General features: G+C 41.4%; 15 non-coding genes across 15 annotated transcripts; all 15 read left to right on the top strand.

Moving 5' to 3' along the window:
• Positions 1-1,623: 1,623 nt before the first annotated feature.
• Positions 1,624-1,709, top strand: TRNAY-GUA (transfer RNA tyrosine (anticodon GUA)). Its single transcript is given in 2 exon segments — positions 1,624-1,660; positions 1,674-1,709. It is a non-coding gene; the product is annotated as a tRNA-Tyr (tRNA).
• Positions 1,710-2,268: 559 nt separating this feature from the next.
• On the top strand, positions 2,269-2,354 carry TRNAY-GUA (transfer RNA tyrosine (anticodon GUA)). The gene is given in 2 exon segments: positions 2,269-2,305; positions 2,319-2,354. It is a non-coding gene; the product is annotated as a tRNA-Tyr (tRNA).
• Positions 2,355-2,913: 559 nt separating this feature from the next.
• On the top strand, positions 2,914-2,999 carry TRNAY-GUA (transfer RNA tyrosine (anticodon GUA)). Its single transcript is given in 2 exon segments — positions 2,914-2,950; positions 2,964-2,999. It is a non-coding gene; the product is annotated as a tRNA-Tyr (tRNA).
• Positions 3,000-6,142: 3,143 nt separating this feature from the next.
• On the top strand, positions 6,143-6,228 carry TRNAY-GUA (transfer RNA tyrosine (anticodon GUA)). Its single transcript is given in 2 exon segments — positions 6,143-6,179; positions 6,193-6,228. It is a non-coding gene; the product is annotated as a tRNA-Tyr (tRNA).
• A 559-nt stretch (positions 6,229-6,787) lies between these two features.
• Positions 6,788-6,873, top strand: TRNAY-GUA (transfer RNA tyrosine (anticodon GUA)). Its single transcript is given in 2 exon segments — positions 6,788-6,824; positions 6,838-6,873. It is a non-coding gene; the product is annotated as a tRNA-Tyr (tRNA).
• A 560-nt stretch (positions 6,874-7,433) lies between these two features.
• Positions 7,434-7,519, top strand: TRNAY-GUA (transfer RNA tyrosine (anticodon GUA)). Its single transcript is given in 2 exon segments — positions 7,434-7,470; positions 7,484-7,519. It is a non-coding gene; the product is annotated as a tRNA-Tyr (tRNA).
• A 1,849-nt stretch (positions 7,520-9,368) lies between these two features.
• Positions 9,369-9,454, top strand: TRNAY-GUA (transfer RNA tyrosine (anticodon GUA)). The gene is given in 2 exon segments: positions 9,369-9,405; positions 9,419-9,454. It is a non-coding gene; the product is annotated as a tRNA-Tyr (tRNA).
• A 559-nt stretch (positions 9,455-10,013) lies between these two features.
• On the top strand, positions 10,014-10,099 carry TRNAY-GUA (transfer RNA tyrosine (anticodon GUA)). The gene is given in 2 exon segments: positions 10,014-10,050; positions 10,064-10,099. It is a non-coding gene; the product is annotated as a tRNA-Tyr (tRNA).
• A 3,143-nt stretch (positions 10,100-13,242) lies between these two features.
• TRNAY-GUA (transfer RNA tyrosine (anticodon GUA)) lies at positions 13,243-13,328 on the top strand. Its single transcript is given in 2 exon segments — positions 13,243-13,279; positions 13,293-13,328. It is a non-coding gene; the product is annotated as a tRNA-Tyr (tRNA).
• Positions 13,329-13,887: 559 nt separating this feature from the next.
• Positions 13,888-13,973, top strand: TRNAY-GUA (transfer RNA tyrosine (anticodon GUA)). The gene is given in 2 exon segments: positions 13,888-13,924; positions 13,938-13,973. It is a non-coding gene; the product is annotated as a tRNA-Tyr (tRNA).
• Positions 13,974-14,532: 559 nt separating this feature from the next.
• On the top strand, positions 14,533-14,618 carry TRNAY-GUA (transfer RNA tyrosine (anticodon GUA)). The gene is given in 2 exon segments: positions 14,533-14,569; positions 14,583-14,618. It is a non-coding gene; the product is annotated as a tRNA-Tyr (tRNA).
• Positions 14,619-17,761: 3,143 nt separating this feature from the next.
• TRNAY-GUA (transfer RNA tyrosine (anticodon GUA)) lies at positions 17,762-17,847 on the top strand. The gene is given in 2 exon segments: positions 17,762-17,798; positions 17,812-17,847. It is a non-coding gene; the product is annotated as a tRNA-Tyr (tRNA).
• Positions 17,848-18,406: 559 nt separating this feature from the next.
• TRNAY-GUA (transfer RNA tyrosine (anticodon GUA)) lies at positions 18,407-18,492 on the top strand. Its single transcript is given in 2 exon segments — positions 18,407-18,443; positions 18,457-18,492. It is a non-coding gene; the product is annotated as a tRNA-Tyr (tRNA).
• Positions 18,493-19,051: 559 nt separating this feature from the next.
• On the top strand, positions 19,052-19,137 carry TRNAY-GUA (transfer RNA tyrosine (anticodon GUA)). Its single transcript is given in 2 exon segments — positions 19,052-19,088; positions 19,102-19,137. It is a non-coding gene; the product is annotated as a tRNA-Tyr (tRNA).
• Positions 19,138-20,988: 1,851 nt separating this feature from the next.
• Positions 20,989-21,074, top strand: TRNAY-GUA (transfer RNA tyrosine (anticodon GUA)). The gene is given in 2 exon segments: positions 20,989-21,025; positions 21,039-21,074. It is a non-coding gene; the product is annotated as a tRNA-Tyr (tRNA).
• The last annotated feature ends 1,165 nt before the right edge of the window (positions 21,075-22,239 follow it).

Raw genomic sequence — 22,239 nt, 5'->3', positions numbered from 1 at the left:
TTGACAATCTTGATTTCTCAAGGGAAATGAGAGAACACTATACACCATCCAAGATATTAAAATATTGTCAAGGCCCAACAGGGCTGAATACTCTGAGGAGATGGCCTGTGAGGCGCCGCCTTTCAACTTTTCCCCCTTAGTATGGTGGTCAGTAACATGCGGGCGCCTGCGGAGGGGGTCATTTTTTTAATTGTGAACTGATGTGCTTTTACTCAATTCGGGAACCTCACAAGCCAAATTTGTAGTATTTTGCACGAATTGCAAGAGATGTTTACAAGTCGACGGTTGAAGTGGAAGCTCGTATTGAGTTTGCTAGAGTTGATTTGTCATGCCTTTGATAGCTCAGTTGGTAGAGCGCAGGACTGTAGTGGTAAAACAGGCATCCGTAGGTCTCTGGTTCAAATCCGGCTCAAAGGACTTTTGCCAAATGCACATTTTATTGAATACTTGGAAAGTAAAATACTTGGAAAGTAAAATAACAGACAATTTATAATTATATTATATTTCATCACTGAAAATAGATGCCTTTTGCTTTGAGGCTGTGGCCACGTTATTTTTCTGTCCAACACGAATCTTCATTGGTTTCCTGTCAGGTGTTTTGGATCCCCATCTCTTGCTATGAACTGGCAAAACAGCAGAATCCCCTTGACAATCTTGATTTCTCAAGGGAAATGAGAGAACACTATACACCATCCAAGATATTAAAATATTGTCAAGGCCCAACACGGCTGAATACTCTGAGGAGATGGCCTGTGAGGCGCCGCCTTTCAACTTTTCCCCCTTAGTATGGTGGTCATTAACATGCGGGAGACTGCGGAGGGGGTCATTTTTTTAATTGGGAACTGATGTGCTTTTACTCAATTCGGGAACCTCACGAGCCAAATTTGTAGTATTTTGCACGAATTGCAAGAGATGTTTACAAGTCGACGGTTGAAGTGGAAGCTCGTATTGAGTTTGCTAGAGATTGATTTGCCAAGCCTTCGAAAGCTCAGTTGGTAGAGCGGAGGACTGTAGTGGTAAAACAGGCATCCTTAGGTTGCTGGTTCAAATCCTGCTCGAAGGACTTTTGCCAAATGCAAATTTTATTGAATACTTGGAAAGTGAAATACTTGGAAAATAAAATAACAGACAATTTATAATTATATTATATTTCATCACTGAAAATAGATGCCTTTTGCTTTGAGGCTGTGGCCACGTTATGTTTCTGTCCAACACCAATCTTCATTGGTTGCCTGTGAGGTGTTTCGGATCCCCATCTCTTGCTATGAACTGGCAAAACAGCAGAATCCCCTTGACAATCTTGATTTCTCAAGGGAAATGGGAGAACACTATACACCATCCAAGATATTAAAATATTGTCAAGGCCGAACACTGATGAATACTCTGAGGAGATGGCCTGTGAGGCGCCGCCTTTCAACTTTTCCTCCTTTGTATGGTGGTCAGTAACATGCGGGACACTGCGGAGGGGGTCATTTTTTTAATTGTGAACTGATGTGCTTTTACTCAATTCGGGAACCTCACAAGCCAAATTTGTAGTATTTTGCACGAATTGCAAGAGATGTTTGAATGTAGACGGTTGAAGTAGAAGCTCGTATTGAGCTTGCTAGAGACTGATTTGCCAAGCCTTCGATAGCTCAGTTGGTAGAGCAGAGGACTGTAGTGGTAAAACAGGCATCCTTAGGTCGCTGGTTCAAATCCGGCTCGAAGGACTTTTGCCAAATGCACATTTTATTGAATACTTGGAAAGTAAAATACTTGGAAAGTAAAATAACAGACAATTTATAATTATATTATATTTCATCACTGAAAATAGATGCCTTTTGCTTTGAGGCTGTGACCACGTTATTTTTCTGTCCAACACGAATCTTCATTGGTTTCCTGTGAGGTGTTTTGGATCCCCATCTCTTGCTATGAACTGGCAAAACAGCAGAATCCCCTTGACAATCTTGATTTCTCAAGAGAAATGAGAGAACACTATACACCATCCAAGATATTAAAATATTGTCAAGGCCCAACGCGGCTGAATACTCTGAGGAGATGGCCTGTGAGGTGCCGCCTTTCAACTTTTCCCCCTTAGTATGGTGGTCAGTAACATGCGGGCGACTGCGGAGGGGGTCATTTTTTTAATTGTGAACTGATGTGCTTTTACTCAATTCGGGAACCTCACAAGCCAAATTTGTAGTATTTTGCACGAATTGCAAGAGATGTTTACAAGTCGACGGTTGAAGTGGAAGCTCGTATTGAGTTTGCTAGAGTTGATTTGCCAAGCCTTTGATAGCTCAGTTGGTAGAGCGGAGGACTGTAGTGGTAAAACAGGCATCCTTAGGTCGCTGGTTCAAATCCGGCTCAAAGGACTTTTGCCAAATGCACATTTTATTGAATACTTGGAAAGTAAAATACTTGGAAAGTAAAATAACAGATAATTTATAATTATATTATATTTCATCACTGAAAATAGATGCCTTTTGCTTTGAGGCTGTGGCCACGTTATTTTTCTGTCCAACACGAATCTTCATTGGTTTCCTGTCAGGTGTTTTGGATCCCCATCTCTTGCTATGAACTGGCAAAACAGCAGAATCCCCTTGACAATCTTGATTTCTCAAGGGAAATGAGAGAACACTATACACCATCCAAGATATTAAAATATTGTCAAGGCCCAACACGGCTGAATACTCTGAGGAGATGGCCTGTGAGGCGCCGCCTTTCAACTTTTCCCCCTTAGTATGGTGGTCATTAACATGCGGGAGACTGCGGAGGGGGTCATTTTTTTAATTGGGAACTGATGTGCTTTTACTCAATTCGGGAACCTCACAAGCCAAATTTGTAGTATTTTGCACGAATTGCAAGAGATGTTTACAAGTCGACGGTTGAAGTGGAAGCTCGTATTGAGTTTGCTAGAGTTGATTTGCCAAGCCTTTGATAGCTCAGTTGGTAGAGCGGAGGACTGTAGTGGTAAAACAGGCATCCTTAGGTTGCTGGTTCAAATCCGGCTCAAAGGACTTTTGCCAAATGCACATTTTATTGAATACTTGGAAAGTAAAACACTTGGAAAGTAAAATAACAGATAATTTATAATTATATTATATTTCATCACTGAAAATAGATGCCTTTTGCTTTGAGGCTGTGGCCACGTTATTTTTCTGTCCAACACGAATCTTCATTGGTTTCCTGTCAGGTGTTTTGGATCCCCATCTCTTGCTATGAACTGGCAACACAGCAGAATCCCCTTGACAATCTTGATTTCTCAAGGGAAATGAGAGAACACTATACACCATCCAAGATATTAAAATATTGTCAAGGCCCAACACGGCTGAATACTCTGAGGAGATGGCCTGTGAGGCGCCGCCTTTCAACTTTTCCCCCTTAGTATGGTGGTCATTAACATGCGGGAGACTGCGGAGGGGGTCATTTTTTTAATTGGGAACTGATGTGCTTTTACTCAATTCGGGAACCTCACAAGCCAAATTTGTAGTATTTTGCACGAATTGCAAGAGATGTTTACAAGTCGACGGTTGAAGTGGAAGCTCGTATTGAGTTTGCTAGAGAACGATTTGCCAAGCCTTCGATAGCTCAGTTGGTAGAGCGTGGGACTGTAGTGGTAAAACAGGCATCCTTAGGTCGCTGTTTCAAATCCGGCTCGAAGGACTTTTGCCAAATGCACATTGTATTGAATACTTGGAAAGTAAAATACTTGGAAAGTAAAATAACAGACAATTTATAATTATATTATATTTCATCACTGAAAATAGATGCCTTTTGCTTTGAGGCTGTGGCCACGTTATTTTTCTGTCCGACACCAATCTTCGTTGGTTTCCTGTGAGGTATTTTGGATCCCCATCTCTTGCTATGAACTGACAAAACAGCAGAATCCCCTTGACAATCTTGATTTCTCAAGGGAAATGGGAGAACACTATACACCATCCAAGATATTAAAATATTGTCAAGGCCGAACACTGATGAATACTCTGAGGAGATGGCCTGTGAGGCGCCGCCTTTCAACTTTTCCTCCTTTGTATGGTGGTCAGTAACATGCGGGACACTGCGGAGGGGGTCATTTTTTTAATTGTGAACTGATGTGCTTTTACTCAATTCGGGAACCTCACAAGCCAAATTTGTAGTATTTTGCACGAATTGCAAGAGATGTTTGAATGTCGACGGTTGAAGTGGAAGCTCGTATTGAGCTTGCTAGAGACTGATTTGCCAAGCCTTCGATAGCTCAGTTGGTAGAGCGGAGGACTGTAGTGGTAAAACAGGCATCCTTAGGTCGCTGGTTCAAATCCGGCTCAAAGGACTTTTGCCAAATGCACATTTTATTGAATACTTGGAAAGTAAAATACTTGGAAAGTAAAATAACAGACAATTTATAATTATATTATATTTCATCACTGAAAATAGATGCCTTTTGCTTTGAGGCTGTGGCCACGTTATTTTTCTGTCCAACACGAATCTTCATTGGTTTCCTGTCAGGTGTTTTTGATCCCCATCTCTTGCTATGAACTGGCAAAACAGCAGAATCCCCTTGACAATCTTGATTTCTCAAGGGAAATGAGAGAACACTATACACCATCCAAGATATTAAAATATTGTCAAGGCCCAACAGGGCTGAATACTCTGAGGAGATGGCCTGTGAGGCGCCGCCTTTCAACTTTTCCCCCTTAGTATGGTGGTCAGTAACATGCGGGCGACTGCGGAGGGGGTCATTTTTTTAATTGTGAACTGATGTGCTTTTACTCAATTCGGGAACCTCACAAGCCAAATTTGTAGTATTTTGCACGAATTGCAAGAGATGTTTACAAGTCGACGGTTGAAGTGGAAGCTCGTATTGAGTTTGCTAGAGTTGATTTGTCATGCCTTTGATAGCTCAGTTGGTAGAGCGGAGGACTGTAGTGGTAAAACAGGCATCCGTAGGTCTCTGGTTCAAATCCGGCTCAAAGGACTTTTGCCAAATGCACATTTTATTGAATACTTGGAAAGTAAAATACTTGGAAAGTAAAATAACAGACAATTTATAATTATATTATATTTCATCACTGAAAATAGATGCCTTTTGCTTTGAGGCTGTGGCCACGTTATTTTTCTGTCCAACACGAATCTTCATTGGTTTCCTGTCAGGTGTTTTGGATCCCCATCTCTTGCTATGAACTGGCAAAACAGCAGAATCCCCTTGACAATCTTGATTTCTCAAGGGAAATGAGAGAACACTATACACCATCCAAGATATTAAAATATTGTCAAGGCCCAACACGGCTGAATACTCTGAGGAGATGGCCTGTGAGGCGCCGCCTTTCAACTTTTCCCCCTTAGTATGGTGGTCATTAACATGCGGGAGACTGCGGAGGGGGTCATTTTTTTAATTGGGAACTGATGTGCTTTTACTCAATTCGGGAACCTCACAAGCCAAATTTGTAGTATTTTGCACGAATTGCAAGAGATGTTTACAAGTCGACGGTTGAAGTGGAAGCTCGTATTGAGTTTGCTAGAGATTGATTTGCCAAGCCTTCGAAAGCTCAGTTGGTAGAGCGGAGGACTGTAGTGGTAAAACAGGCATCCTTAGGTCGCTGGTTCAAATCCTGCTCGAAGGACTTTTGCCAAATGCAAATTTTATTGAATACTTGGAAAGTGAAATACTTGGAAAATAAAATAACAGACAATTTATAATTATATTATATTTCATCACTGAAAATAGATGCCTTTTGCTTTGAGGCTGTGGCCACGTTATGTTTCTGTCCAACACCAATCTTCATTGGTTGCCTGTGAGGTGTTTCGGATCCCCATCTCTTGCTATGAACTGGCAAAACAGCAGAATCCCCTTGACAATCTTGATTTCTCAAGGGAAATGGGAGAACACTATACACCATCCAAGATATTAAAATATTGTCAAGGCCGAACACTGATGAATACTCTGAGGAGATGGCCTGTGAGGCGCCGCCTTTCAACTTTTCCTCCTTTGTATGGTGGTCAGTAACATGCGGGACACTGCGGAGGGGGTCATTTTTTTAATTGTGAACTGATGTGCTTTTACTCAATTCGGGAACCTCACAAGCCAAATTTGTAGTATTTTGCACGAATTGCAAGAGATGTTTGAATGTAGACGGTTGAAGTAGAAGCTCGTATTAAGCTTGCTAGAGACTGATTTGCCAAGCCTTCGATAGCTCAGTTGGTAGAGCAGAGGACTGTAGTGGTAAAACAGGCATCCTTAGGTCGCTGGTTCAAATCCGGCTCGAAGGACTTTTGCCAAATGCACATTTTATTGAATACTTGGAAAGTAAAATACTTGGAAAGTAAAATAACAGACAATTTATAATTATATTATATTTCATCACTGAAAATAGATGCCTTTTGCTTTGAGGCTGTGACCACGTTATTTTTCTGTCCAACACGAATCTTCATTGGTTTCCTGTGAGGTGTTTTGGATCCCCATCTCTTGCTATGAACTGGCAAAACAGCAGAATCCCCTTGACAATCTTGATTTCTCAAGAGAAATGAGAGAACACTATACACCATCCAAGATATTAAAATATTGTCAAGGCCCAACGCGGCTGAATACTCTGAGGAGATGGCCTGTGAGGTGCCGCCTTTCAACTTTTCCCCCTTAGTATGGTGGTCAGTAACATGCGGGCGACTGCGGAGGGGGTCATTTTTTTAATTGTGAACTGATGTGCTTTTACTCAATTCGGGAACCTCACAAGCCAAATTTGTAGTATTTTGCACGAATTGCAAGAGATGTTTACAAGTCGACGGTTGAAGTGGAAGCTCGTATTGAGTTTGCTAGAGTTGATTTGCCAAGCCTTTGATAGCTCAGTTGGTAGAGCGGAGGACTGTAGTGGTAAAACAGGCATCCTTAGGTCGCTGGTTCAAATCCGGCTCAAAGGACTTTTGCCAAATGCACATTTTATTGAATACTTGGAAAGTAAAATACTTGGAAAGTAAAATAACAGACAATTTATAATTATATTATATTTCATCACTGAAAATAGATGCCTTTTGCTTTGAGGCTGTGGCCACGTTATTTTTCTGTCCAACACGAATCTTCATTGGTTTCCTGTCAGGTGTTTTTGATCCCCATCTCTTGCTATGAACTGGCAAAACAGCAGAATCCCCTTGACAATCTTGATTTCTCAAGGGAAATGAGAGAACACTATACACCATCCAAGATATTAAAATATTGTCAAGGCCCAACAGGGCTGAATACTCTGAGGAGATGGCCTGTGAGGCGCCGCCTTTCAACTTTTCCTCCTTTGTATGGTGGTCAGTAACATGCGGGAGACTGCGGAGGGGGTCATTTTTTTAATTGGGAACTGATGTGCTTTTACTCAATTCGGGAACCTCACAAGCCAAATTTGTAGTATTTTGCACGAATTGCAAGAGATGTTTGAATGTCGACGGTTGAAGTGGAAGCTCGTATTGAGCTTGCTAGAGACTGATTTGCCAAGCCTTCGATAGCTCAGTTGGTAGAGCGGAGGACTGTAGTGGTAAAACAGGCATCCTTAGGTTGCTGGTTCAAATCCGGCTCGAAGGACTTTTGCCAAATGCACATTTTATTGAATACTTGGAAAGTAAAATACTTGGAAAGTAAAATAACAGACAATTTATAATTATATTATATTTCATCACTGAAAATAGATGCCTTTTGCTTTGAGGCTGTGACCACGTTATTTTTCTGTCCAACACGAATCTTCATTGGTTTCCTATGAGGTGTTTTGGATCCCCATCTCTTGCTATGAACTGGCAAAACAGCAGAATCCCCTTGACAATCTTGATTTCTCAAGAGAAATGAGAGAACACTATACACCATCCAAGATATTAAAATATTGTCAAGGCCCAACGCGGCTGAATACTCTGAGGAGATGGCCTGTGAGGTGCCGCCTTTCAGCTTTTCCCCCTTAGTATGGTGGTCAGTAACATGCGGGCGACTGCGGAGGGGGTCATTTTTTTAATTGTGAACTGATGTGCTTTTACTCAATTCGGGAACCTCACAAGCCAAATTTGTAGTATTTTGCACGAATTGCAAGAGATGTTTACAAGTCGACGGTTGAAGTGGAAGCTCGTATTCAGTTTGCTAGAGTTGATTTGCCAAGCCTTCGATAGCTCAGTTGGTAGAGCGGAGGACTGTAGTGGTAAAACAGGCATCCTTAGGTCGCTGGTTCAAATCCGGCTCAAAGGACTTTTGCCAAATGCACATTTTATTGAATACTTGGAAAGTAAAATACTTGGAAAGTAAAATAACAGACAATTTATAATTATATTATATTTCATCACTGAAAATAGATGCCTTTTGCTTTGAGGCTGTGGCCACGTTATTTTTCTGTCCAACACGAATCTTCATTGGTTTCCTGTCAGGTGTTTTGGATCCCCATCTCTTGCTATGAACTGGCAAAACAGCAGAATCCCCTTGACAATCTTGATTTCTCAAGGGAAATGAGAGAACACTATACACCATCCAAGATATTAAAATATTGTCAAGGCCCAACACGGCTGAATACTCTGAGGAGATGGCCTGTGAGGCGCCGCCTTTCAACTTTTCCCCCTTAGTATGGTGGTCATTAACATGCGGGAGACTGCGGAGGGGGTCATTTTTTTAATTGGGAACTGATGTGCTTTTACTCAATTCGGGAACCTCACAAGCCAAATTTGTAGTATTTTGCACGAATTGCAAGAGATGTTTACAAGTCGACGGTTGAAGTGGAAGCTCGTATTGAGTTTGCTAGAGATTGATTTGCCAAGCCTTCGAAAGCTCAGTTGGTAGAGCAGAGGACTGTAGTGGTAAAACAGGCATCCTTAGGTCGCTGGTTCAAATCCGGCTCGAAGGACTTTTGCCAAATGCAAATTTTATTGAATACTTGGAAAGTGAAATACTTGGAAAATAAAATAACAGACAATTTATAATTATATTATATTTCATCACTGAAAATAGATGCCTTTTGCTTTGAGGCTGTGGCCACGTTATGTTTCTGTCCAACACCAATCTTCATTGGTTGCCTGTGAGGTGTTTCGGATCCCCATCTCTTGCTATGAACTGGCAAAACAGCAGAATCCCCTTGACAATCTTGATTTCTCAAGGGAAATGGGAGAACACTATACACCATCCAAGATATTAAAATATTGTCAAGGCCGAACACTGATGAATACTCTGAGGAGATGGCCTGTGAGGCGCCGCCTTTCAACTTTTCCTCCTTTGTATGGTGGTCAGTAACATGCGGGACACTGCGGAGGGGGTCATTTTTTAATTGTGAACTGATGTGCTTTTACTCAATTCGGGAACCTCACAAGCCAAATTTGTAGTATTTTGCACGAATTGCAAGAGATGTTTACAAGTCGACGGTTGAAGTGGAAGCTCGTATTGAGTTTGCTAGAGTTGATTTGCCAAGCCTTTGATAGCTCAGTTGGTAGAGCGGAGGACTGTAGTGGTAAAACAGGCATCCTTAGGTCGCTGGTTCAAATCCGGCTCAAAGGACTTTTGCCAAATGCACATTTTATTGAATACTTGGAAAGTAAAATACTTGGAAAGTAAAATAACAGATAATTTATAATTATATTATATTTCATCACTGAAAATAGATGCCTTTTGCTTTGAGGCTGTGGCCACGTTATTTTTCTGTCCAACACAAATCTTCATTGGTTTCCTGTCAGGTGTTTTGGATCCCCATCTCTTGCTATGAACTGGCAAAACAGCAGAATCCCCTTGACAATCTTGATTTCTCAAGGGAAATGAGAGAACACTATACACCATCCAAGATATTAAAATATTGTCAAGGCCCAACACGGCTGAATACTCTGAGGAGATGGCCTGTGAGGCGCCGCCTTTCAACTTTTCCCCCTTAGTATGGTGGTCATTAACATGCGGGAGACTGCGGAGGGGGTCATTTTTTTAATTGGGAACTGATGTGCTTTTACTCAATTCGGGAACCTCACAAGCCAAATTTGTAGTATTTTGCACGAATTGCAAGAGATGTTTACAAGTCGACGGTTGAAGTGGAAGCTCGTATTGAGTTTGCTAGAGTTGATTTGCCAAGCCTTTGATAGCTCAGTTGGTAGAGCGGAGGACTGTAGTGGTAAAACAGGCATCCTTAGGTCGCTGGTTCAAATCCGGCTCAAAGGACTTTTGCCAAATGCACATTTTATTGAATACTTGGAAAGTAAAATACTTGGAAAGTAAAATAACAGATAATTTATAATTATATTATATTTCATCACTGCAAATAGATGCCTTTTGCTTTGAGGCTGTGGCCACGTTATTTTTCTGTCCAACACGAATCTTCATTGGTTTCCTGTCAGGTGTTTTGGATCCCCATCTCTTGCTATGAACTGGCAAAACAGCAGAATCCCCTTGACAATCTTGATTTCTCAAGGGAAATGAGAGAACACTATACACCATCCAAGATATTAAAATATTGTCAAGGCCCAACACGGCTGAATACTCTGAGGAGATGGCCTGTGAGGCGCCGCCTTTCAACTTTTCCCCCTTAGTATGGTGGTCATTAACATGCGGGAGACTGCGGAGGGGGTTATTTTTTCAATTGGGAACTGATGTGCTTTTACTCAATTCGGGAACCTCACAAGCCAAATTTGTAGTATTTTGCACGAATTGCAAGAGATGTTTACAAGTCAACGGTTGAAGTGGAAGCTCGTATTGAGTTTGCTAGAGATCGATTTGCCAAGCCTTCGATAGCTCAGTTGGTAGAGCGTGGGACTGTAGTGGTAAAACAGGCATCCTTAGGTCGCTGTTTCAAATCCGGCTCGAAGGACTTTTGCCAAATGCACATTGTATTGAATACTTGGAAAGTAAAATACTTGGAAAGTAAAATAACAGACAATTTATAATTATATTATATTTCATCACTGAAAATAGATGCCTTTTGCTTTGAGGCTGTGGCCACGTTATTTTTCTGTCCGACACCAATCTTCGTTGGTTTCCTGTGAGGTATTTTGGATCCCCATCTCTTGCTATGAACTGACAAAACAGCAGAATCCCCTTGACAATCTTGATTTCTCAAGGGAAATGGGAGAACACTATACACCATCCAAGATATTAAAATATTGTCAAGGCCGAACACTGATGAATACTCTGAGGAGATGGCCTGTGAGGCGCCGCCTTTCAACTTTTCCTCCTTTGTATGGTGGTCAGTAACATGCGGGACACTGCGGAGGGGGTCATTTTTTTAATTGTGAACTGATGTGCTTTTACTCAATTCGGGAACCTCACAAGCCAAATTTGTAGTATTTTGCACGAATTGCAAGAGATGTTTGAATGTCGACGGTTGAAGTGGAAGCTCGTATTGAGCTTGCTAGAGACTGATTTGCCAAGCCTTCGATAGCTCAGTTGGTAGAGCGGTGGACTGTAGTGGTAAAACAGGCATCCTTAGGTCGCTGGTTCAAATCCGGCTCAAAGGACTTTTGCCAAATGCACATTTTATTGAATACTTGGAAAGTAAAATACTTGGAAAGTAAAATAACAGACAATTTATAATTATATTATATTTCATCACTGAAAATAGATGCCTTTTGCTTTGAGGCTGTGGCCACGTTATTTTTCTGTCCAACACGAATCTTCATTGGTTTCCTGTCAGGTGTTTTTGATCCCCATCTCTTGCTATGAACTGGCAAAACAGCAGAATCCCCTTGACAATCTTGATTTCTCAAGGGAAATGAGAGAACACTATACACCATCCAAGATATTAAAATATTGTCAAGGCCCAACAGGGCTGAATACTCTGAGGAGATGGCCTGTGAGGCGCCGCCTTTCAACTTTTCCCCCTTAGTATGGTGGTCAGTAACATGCGGGCGACTGCGGAGGGGGTCATTTTTTTAATTGTGAACTGATGTGCTTTTACTCAATTCGGGAACCTCACAAGCCAAATTTGTAGTATTTTGCACGAATTGCAAGAGATGTTTACAAGTCGACGGTTGAAGTGGAAGCTCGTATTGAGTTTGCTAGAGTTGATTTGTCATGCCTTTGATAGCTCAGTTGGTAGAGCGGAGGACTGCAGTGGTAAAACAGGCATCCGTAGGTCTCTGGTTCAAATCAGGCTCAAAGGACTTTTGCCAAATGCACATTTTATTGAATACTTGGAAAGTAAAATACTTGGAAAGTAAAATAACAGACAATTTATAATTATATTATATTTCATCACTGAAAATAGATGCCTTTTGCTTTGAGGCTGTGGCCACGTTATTTTTCTGTCCAACACGAATCTTCATTGGTTTCCTGTCAGGTGTTTTGGATCCCCATCTCTTGCTATGAACTGGCAAAACAGCAGAATCCCCTTGACAATCTTGATTTCTCAAGGGAAATGAGAGAACACTATACACCATCCAAGATATTAAAATATTGTCAAGGCCCAACACGGCTGAATACTCTGAGGAGATGGCCTGTGAGGCGCCGCCTTTCAACTTTTCCCCCTTAGTATGGTGGTCATTAACATGCGGGAGACTGCGGAGGGGGTCATTTTTTTAATTGGGAACTGATGTGCTTTTACTCAATTCGGGAACCTCACAAGCCAAATTTGTAGTATTTTGCACGAATTGCAAGAGATGTTTACAAGTCGACGGTTGAAGTGGAAGCTCGTATTGAGTTTGCTAGAGATTGATTTGCCAAGCCTTCGAAAGCTCAGTTGGTAGAGCGGAGGACTGTAGTGGTAAAACAGGCATCCTTAGGTTGCTGGTTCAAATCCTGCTCGAAGGACTTTTGCCAAATGCAAATTTTATTGAATACTTGGAAAGTGAAATACTTGGAAAATAAAATAACAGACAATTTATAATTATATTATATTTCATCACTGAAAATAGATGCCTTTTGCTTTGAGGCTGTGGCCACGTTATGTTTCTGTCCAACACCAATCTTCATTGGTTGCCTGTGAGGTGTTTCGGATCCCCATCTCTTGCTATGAACTGGCAAAACAGCAGAATCCCCTTGACAATCTTGATTTCTCAAGGGAAATGGGAGAACACTATACACCATCCAAGATATTAAAATATTGTCAAGGCCGAACACTGATGAATACTCTGAGGAGATGGCCTGTGAGGCGCCGCCTTTCAACTTTTCCTCCTTTGTATGGTGGTCAGTAACATGCGGGACACTGCGGAGGGGGTCATTTTTTTAATTGTGAACTGATGTGCTTTTACTCAATTCGGGAACCTCACAAGCCAAATTTGTAGTATTTTGCACGAATTGCAAGAGATGTTTGAATGTAGACGGTTGAAGTAGAAGCTCGTATTGAGCTTGCTAGAGACTGATTTGCCAAGCCTTCGATAGCTCAGTTGGTAGAGCAGAGGACTGTAGTGGTAAAACAGGCATCCTTAGGTCGCTGGTTCAAATCCGGCTCGAAGGACTTTTGCCAAATGCACATTTTATTGAATACTTGGAAAGTAAAATACTTGGAAAGTAAAATAACAGACAATTTATAATTATATTATATTTCATCACTGAAAATAGATGCCTTTTGCTTTGAGGCTGTGACCACGTTATTTTTCTGTCCAACACGAATCTTCATTGGTTTCCTGTGAGGTGTTTTGGATCCCCATCTCTTGCTATGAACTGGCAAAACAGCAGAATCCCCTTGACAATCTTGATTTCTCAAGAGAAATGAGAGAACACTATACACCATCCAAGATATTAAAATATTGTCAAGGCCCAACGCGGCTGAATACTCTGAGGAGATGGCCTGTGAGGTGCCGCCTTTCAACTTTTCCCCCTTAGTATGGTGGTCAGTAACATGCGGGCGACTGCGGAGGGGGTCATTTTTTTAATTGTGAACTGATGTGCTTTTACTCAATTCGGGAACCTCACAAGCCAAATTTGTAGTATTTTGCACGAATTGCAAGAGATGTTTACAAGTCGACGGTTGAAGTGGAAGCTCGTATTGAGTTTGCTAGAGTTGATTTGCCAAGCCTTTGATAGCTCAGTTGGTAGAGCGGAGGACTGTAGTGGTAAAACAGGCATCCTTAGGTCGCTGGTTCAAATCCGGCTCAAAGGACTTTTGCCAAATGCACATTTTATTGAATACTTGGAAAGTAAAATACTTGGAAAGCAAAATAACAGATAATTTATAATTATATTATATTTCATCACTGAAAATAGATGCCTTTTGCTTTGAGGCTGTGGCCACGTTATTTTTCTGTCCAACACGAATCTTCATTGGTTTCCTGTCAGGTGTTTTGGATCCCCATCTCTTGCTATGAACTGGCAAAACAGCAGAATCCCCTTGACAATCTTGATTTCTCAAGGGAAATGAGAGAACACTATACACCATCCAAGATATTAAAATATTGTCAAGGCCCAACACGGCTGAATACTCTGAGGAGATGGCCTGTGAGGCGCCGCCTTTCAACTTTTCCCCCTTAGTATGGTGGTCATTAACATGCGGGAGACTGCGGAGGGGGTCATTTTTTTAATTGGGAACTGATGTGCTTTTACTCAATTCGGGAACCTCACAAGCCAAATTTGTAGTATTTTGCACGAATTGCAAGAGATGTTTACAAGTCGACGGTTGAAGTGGAAGCTCGTATTGAGTTTGCTAGAGTTGATTTGCCAAGCCTTTGATAGCTCAGTTGGTAGAGCGGAGGACTGTAGTGGTAAAACAGGCATCCTTAGGTTGCTGGTTCAAATCCGGCTCAAAGGACTTTTGCCAAATGCACATTTTATTGAATACTTGGAAAGTAAAACACTTGGAAAGTAAAATAACAGATAATTTATAATTATATTATATTTCATCACTGAAAATAGATGCCTTTTGCTTTGAGGCTGTGGCCACGTTATTTTTCTGTCCAACACGAATCTTCATTGGTTTCCTGTCAGGTGTTTTGGATCCCCATCTCTTGCTATGAACTGGCAACACAGCAGAATCCCCTTGACAATCTTGATTTCTCAAGGGAAATGAGAGAACACTATACACCATCCAAGATATTAAAATATTGTCAAGGCCCAACACGGCTGAATACTCTGAGGAGATGGCCTGTGAGGCGCCGCCTTTCAACTTTTCCCCCTTAGTATGGTGGTCATTAACATGCGGGAGACTGCGGAGGGGGTCATTTTTTTAATTGGGAACTGATGTGCTTTTACTCAATTCGGGAACCTCACAAGCCAAATTTGTAGTATTTTGCACGAATTGCAAGAGATGTTTACAAGTCGACGGTTGAAGTGGAAGCTCGTATTGAGTTTGCTAGAGAACGATTTGCCAAGCCTTCGATAGCTCAGTTGGTAGAGCGTGGGACTGTAGTGGTAAAACAGGCATCCTTAGGTCGCTGTTTCAAATCCGGCTCGAAGGACTTTTGCCAAATGCACATTGTATTGAATACTTGGAAAGTAAAATACTTGGAAAGTAAAATAACAGACAATTTATAATTATATTATATTTCATCACTGAAAATAGATGCCTTTTGCTTTGAGGCTGTGGCCACGTTATTTTTCTGTCCGACACCAATCTTCGTTGGTTTCCTGTGAGGTATTTTGGATCCCCATCTCTTGCTATGAACTGACAAAACAGCAGAATCCCCTTGACAATCTTGATTTCTCAAGGGAAATGGGAGAACACTATACACCATCCAAGATATTAAAATATTGTCAAGGCCGAACACTGATGAATACTCTGAGGAGATGGCCTGTGAGGCGCCGCCTTTCAACTTTTCCTCCTTTGTATGGTGGTCAGTAACATGCGGGACACTGCGGAGGGGGTCATTTTTTTAATTGTGAACTGATGTGCTTTTACTCAATTCGGGAACCTCACAAGCCAAATTTGTAGTATTTTGCACGAATTGCAAGAGATGTTTGAATGTCGACGGTTGAAGTGGAAGCTCGTATTGAGCTTGCTAGAGACTGATTTGCCAAGCCTTCGATAGCTCAGTTGGTAGAGCAGAGGACTGTAGTGGTAAAACAGGCATCCTTAGGTCGCTGGTTCAAATCCGGCTCAAAGGACTTTTGCCAAATGCACATTTTATTGAATACTTGGAAAGTAAAATACTTGGAAAGTAAAATAACAGACAATTTATAATTATATTATATTTCATCACTGAAAATAGATGCCTTTTGCTTTGAGGCTGTGGCCACGTTATTTTTCTGTCCAACACGAATCTTCATTGGTTTCCTGTCAGGTGTTTTTGATCCCCATCTCTTGCTATGAACTGGCAAAACAGCAGAATCCCCTTGACAATCTTGATTTCTCAAGGGAAATGAGAGAACACTATACACCATCCAAGATATTAAAATATTGTCAAGGCCCAACAGGGCTGAATACTCTGAGGAGATGGCCTGTGAGGCGCCGCCTTTCAACTTTTCCCCCTTAGTATGGTGGTCAGTAACATGCGGGCGACTGCGGAGGGGGTCATTTTTTTAATTGTGAACTGATGTGCTTTTACTCAATTCGGGAACCTCACAAGCCAAATTTGTAGTATTTTGCACGAATTGCAAGAGATGTTTACAAGTCGACGGTTGAAGTGGAAGCTCGTATTGAGTTTGCTAGAGTTGATTTGTCATGCCTTTGATAGCTCAGTTGGTAGAGCGGAGGACTGTAGTGGTAAAACAGGCATCCGTAGGTCTCTGGTTCAAATCCGGCTCAAAGGACTTTTGCCAAATGCACATTTTATTGAATACTTGGAAAGTAAAATACTTGGAAAGTAAAATAACAGACAATTTATAATTATATTATATTTCATCACTGAAAATAGATGCCTTTTGCTTTGAGGCTGTGGCCACGTTATTTTTCTGTCCAACACGAATCTTCATTGGTTTCCTGTCAGGTGTTTTGGATCCCCATCTCTTGCTATGAACTGGCAAAACAGCAGAATCCCCTTGACAATCTTGATTTCTCAAGGGAAATGAGAGAACACTATACACCATCCAAGATATTAAAATATTGTCAAGGCCCAACACGGCTGAATACTCTGAGGAGATGGCCTGTGAGGCGCCGCCTTTCAACTTTTCCCCCTTAGTATGGTGGTCATTAACATGCGGGAGACTGCGGAGGGGGTCATTTTTTTAATTGGGAACTGATGTGCTTTTACTCAATTCGGGAACCTCACAAGCCAAATTTGTAGTATTTTGCACGAATTGCAAGAGATGTTTACAAGTCGACGGTTGAAGTGGAAGCTCGTATTGAGTTTGCTAGAGATTGATTTGCCAAGCCTTCGAAAGCTCAGTTGGTAGAGCGGAGGACTGTAGTGGTAAAACAGGCATCCTTAGGTCGCTGGTTCAAATCCTGCTCGAAGGACTTTTGCCAAATGCAAATTTTATTGAATACTTGGAAAGTGAAATACTTGGAAAGTAAAATAACAGACAATTTATAATTATATTATATTTCATCACTGAAAATAGATGCCTTTTGCTTTGAGGCTGTGGCCACGTTATTTTTCTGTCCAACACGAATCTTCATTGGTTTCCTGTCAGGTGTTTTGGATCCCCATCTCTTGCTATGAACTGGCAAAACAGCAGAATCCCCTTGACAATCTTGATTTCTCAAGGGAAATGGGAGAACACTATACACCATCCAAGATATTAAAATATTGTCAAGGCCGAACACTGATGAATACTCTGAGGAGATGGCCTGTGAGGCGCCGCCTTTCAACTTTTCCTCCTTTGTATGGTGGTCAGTAACATGCGGGACACTGCGGAGGGGGTCATTTTTTTAATTGTGAACTGATGTGCTTTTACTCAATTCGGGAACCTCACAAGCCAAATTTGTAGTATTTTGCACGAATTGCAAGAGATGTTTGAATGTAGACGGTTGAAGTAGAAGCTCGTATTGAGCTTGCTAGAGACTGATTTGCCAAGCCTTCGATAGCTCAGTTGGTAGAGCAGAGGACTGTAGTGGTAAAACAGGCATCCTTAGGTCGCTGGTTCAAATCCGGCTCGAAGGACTTTTGCCAAATGCACATTTTATTGAATACTTGGAAAGTAAAATACTTGGAAAGTAAAATAACAGACAATTTATAATTATATTATATTTCATCACTGAAAATAGATGCCTTTTGCTTTGAGGCTGTGACCACGTTATTTTTCTGTCCAACACGAATCTTCATTGGTTTCCTGTGAGGTGTTTTGGATCCCCATCTCTTGCTATGAACTGGCAAAACAGCAGAATCCCCTTGACAATCTTGATTTCTCAAGAGAAATGAGAGAACACTATACACCATCCAAGATATTAAAATATTGTCAAGGCCCAACGCGGCTGAATACTCTGAGGAGATGGCCTGTGAGGTGCCGCCTTTCAACTTTTCCCCCTTAGTATGGTGGTCAGTAACATGCGGGCGACTGCGGAGGGGGTCATTTTTTTAATTGTGAACTGATGTGCTTTTACTCAATTCGGGAACCTCACAAGCCAAATTTGTAGTATTTTGCACGAATTGCAAGAGATGTTTACAAGTCGACGGTTGAAGTGGAAGCTCGTATTGAGTTTGCTAGAGTTGATTTGCCAAGCCTTTGATAGCTCAGTTGGTAGAGCGGAGGACTGTAGTGGTAAAACAGGCATCCTTAGGTCGCTGGTTCAAATCCGGCTCAAAGGACTTTTGCCAAATGCACATTTTATTGAATACTTGGAAAGTAAAATACTTGGAAAGTAAAATAACAGATAATTTATAATTATATTATATTTCATCACTGAAAATAGATGCCTTTTGCTTTGAGGCTGTGGCCACGTTATTTTTCTGTCCAACACGAATCTTCATTGGTTTCCTGTCAGGTGTTTTGGATCCCCATCTCTTGCTATGAACTGGCAAAACAGCAGAATCCCCTTGACAATCTTGATTTCTCAAGGGAAATGAGAGAACACTATACACCATCCAAGATATTAAAATATTGTCAAGGCCCAACACGGCTGAATACTCTGAGGAGATGGCCTGTGAGGCGCCGCCTTTCAACTTTTCCCCCTTAGTATGGTGGTCATTAACATGCGGGAGACTGCGGAGGGGGTCATTTTTTTAATTGGGAACTGATGTGCTTTTACTCAATTCGGGAACCTCACAAGCCAAATTTGTAGTATTTTGCACGAATTGCAAGAGATGTTTACAAGTCGACGGTTGAAGTGGAAGCTCGTATTGAGTTTGCTAGAGTTGATTTGCCAAGCCTTTGATAGCTCAGTTGGTAGAGCGGAGGACTGTAGTGGTAAAACAGGCATCCTTAGGTTGCTGGTTCAAATCCGGCTCAAAGGACTTTTGCCAAATGCACATTTTATTGAATACTTGGAAAGTAAAACACTTGGAAAGTAAAATAACAGATAATTTATAATTATATTATATTTCATCACTGAAAATAGATGCCTTTTGCTTTGAGGCTGTGGCCACGTTATTTTTCTGTCCAACACGAATCTTCATTGGTTTCCTGTCAGGTGTTTTGGATCCCCATCTCTTGCTATGAACTGGCAACACAGCAGAATCCCCTTGACAATCTTGATTTCTCAAGGGAAATGAGAGAACACTATACACCATCCAAGATATTAAAATATTGTCAAGGCCCAACACGGCTGAATACTCTGAGGAGATGGCCTGTGAGGCGCCGCCTTTCAACTTTTCCCCCTTAGTATGGTGGTCATTAACATGCGGGAGACTGCGGAGGGGGTCATTTTTTTAATTGGGAACTGATGTGCTTTTACTCAATTCGGGAACCTCACAAGCCAAATTTGTAGTATTTTGCACGAATTGCAAGAGATGTTTACAAGTCGACGGTTGAAGTGGAAGCTCGTATTGAGTTTGCTAGAGAACGATTTGCCAAGCCTTCGATAGCTCAGTTGGTAGAGCGTGGGACTGTAGTGGTAAAACAGGCATCCTTAGGTCGCTGTTTCAAATCCGGCTCGAAGGACTTTTGCCAAATGCACATTGTATTGAATACTTGGAAAGTAAAATACTTGGAAAGTAAAATAACAGACAATTTATAATTATATTATATTTCATCACTGAAAATAGATGCCTTTTGCTTTGAGGCTGTGGCCACGTTATTTTTCTGTCCGACACCAATCTTCGTTGTTTTCCTGTGAGGTATTTTGGATCCCCATCTCTTGCTATGAACTGACAAAACAGCAGAATCCCCTTGACAATCTTGATTTCTCAAGGGAAATGGGAGAACACTATACACCATCCAAGATATTAAAATATTGTCAAGGCCGAACACTGATGAATACTCTGAGGAGATGGCCTGTGAGGCGCCGCCTTTCAACTTTTCCTCCTTTGTATGGTGGTCAGTAACATGCGGGACACTGCGGAGGGGGTCATTTTTTTAATTGTGAACTGATGTGCTTTTACTCAATTCGGGAACCTCACAAGCCAAATTTGTAGTATTTTGCACGAATTGCAAGAGATGTTTGAATGTCGACGGTTGAAGTGGAAGCTCGTATTGAGCTTGCTAGAGACTGATTTGCCAAGCCTTCGATAGCTCAGTTGGTAGAGCGGAGGACTGTAGTGGTAAAACAGGCATCCTTAGGTCGCTGGTTCAAATCCGGCTCAAAGGACTTTTGCCAAATGCACATTTTATTGAATACTTGGAAAGTAAAATACTTGGAAAGTAAAATAACAGACAATTTATAATTATATTATATTTCATCACTGAAAATAGATGCCTTTTGCTTTGAGGCTGTGACCACGTTATTTTTCTGTCCAACACGAATCTTCATTGGTTTCCTGTGAGGTGTTTTGGATCCCCATCTCTTGCTATGAACTGGCAAAACAGCAGAATCCCCTTGACAATCTTGATTTCTCAAGAGAAATGAGAGAACACTATACACCATCCAAGATATTAAAATATTGTCAAGGCCCAACGCGGCTGAATACTCTGAGGAGATGGCCTGTGAGGTGCCGCCTTTCAACTTTTCCCCCTTAGTATGGTGGTCAGTAACATGCGGGAGACTGCGGAGGGGGTCATTTTTTTAATTGGGAACTGATGTGCTTTTACTCAATTCGGGAACCTCACAAGCCAAATTTGTAGTATTTTGCACGAATTGCAAGAGATGTTTACAAGTCGACGGTTGAAGTGGAAGCTCGTATTGAGTTTGCTAGAGTTGATTTGCCAAGCCTTTGATAGCTCAGTTGGTAGAGCGGAGGACTGTAGTGGTAAAACAGGCATCCTTAGGTTGCTGGTTCAAATCCGGCTCAAAGGACTTTTGCCAAATGCACATTTTATTGAATACTTGGAAAGTAAAACACTTGGAAAGTAAAATAACAGATAATTTATAATTATATTATATTTCATCACTGAAAATAGATGCCTTTTGCTTTGAGGCTGTGGCCACGTTATTTTTCTGTCCAACACGAATCTTCATTGGTTTCCTGTCAGGTGTTTTGGATCCCCATCTCTTGCTATGAACTGGCAACACAGCAGAATCCCCTTGACAATCTTGATTTCTCAAGGGAAATGAGAGAACACTATACACCATCCAAGATATTAAAATATTGTCAAGGCCCAACACGGCTGAATACTCTGAGGAGATGGCCTGTGAGGCGCCGCCTTTCAACTTTTCCCCCTTAGTATGGTGGTCATTAACATGCGGGAGACTGCGGAGGGGGTCATTTTTTTAATTGGGAACTGATGTGCTTTTACTCAATTCGGGAACCTCACAAGCCAAATTTGTAGTATTTTGCACGAATTGCAAGAGATGTTTACAAGTCGACGGTTGAAGTGGAAGCTCGTATTGAGTTTGCTAGAGAACGATTTGCCAAGCCTTCGATAGCTCAGTTGGTAGAGCGTGGGACTGTAGTGGTAAAACAGGCATCCTTAGGTCGCTGTTTCAAATCCGGCTCGAAGGACTTTTGCCAAATGCACATTGTATTGAATACTTGGAAAGTAAAATACTTGGAAAGTAAAATAACAGACAATTTATAATTATATTATATTTCATCACTGAAAATAGATGCCTTTTGCTTTGAGGCTGTGGCCACGTTATTTTTCTGTCCGACACCAATCTTCGTTGTTTTCCTGTGAGGTATTTTGGATCCCCATCTCTTGCTATGAACTGACAAAACAGCAGAATCCCCTTGACAATCTTGATTTCTCAAGGGAAATGGGAGAACACTATACACCATCCAAGATATTAAAATATTGTCAAGGCCGAACACTGATGAATACTCTGAGGAGATGGCCTGTGAGGCGCCGCCTTTCAACTTTTCCTCCTTTGTATGGTGGTCAGTAACATGCGGGACACTGCGGAGGGGGTCATTTTTTTAATTGTGAACTGATGTGCTTTTACTCAATTCGGGAACCTCACAAGCCAAATTTGTAGTATTTTGCACGAATTGCAAGAGATGTTTGAATGTCGACGGTTGAAG

This window comes from Ambystoma mexicanum, chromosome 1p (assembly GCF_040938575.1).
Source record: "Ambystoma mexicanum isolate Mex_15411 chromosome 1p, UKY_AmexF1_1, whole genome shotgun sequence".
NCBI lineage: Eukaryota > Metazoa > Chordata > Amphibia > Caudata > Ambystomatidae > Ambystoma > Ambystoma mexicanum.
Note: the sequence above shows the minus strand (reverse complement) of the source record. Positions and strands in the feature narration are given on the sequence as shown.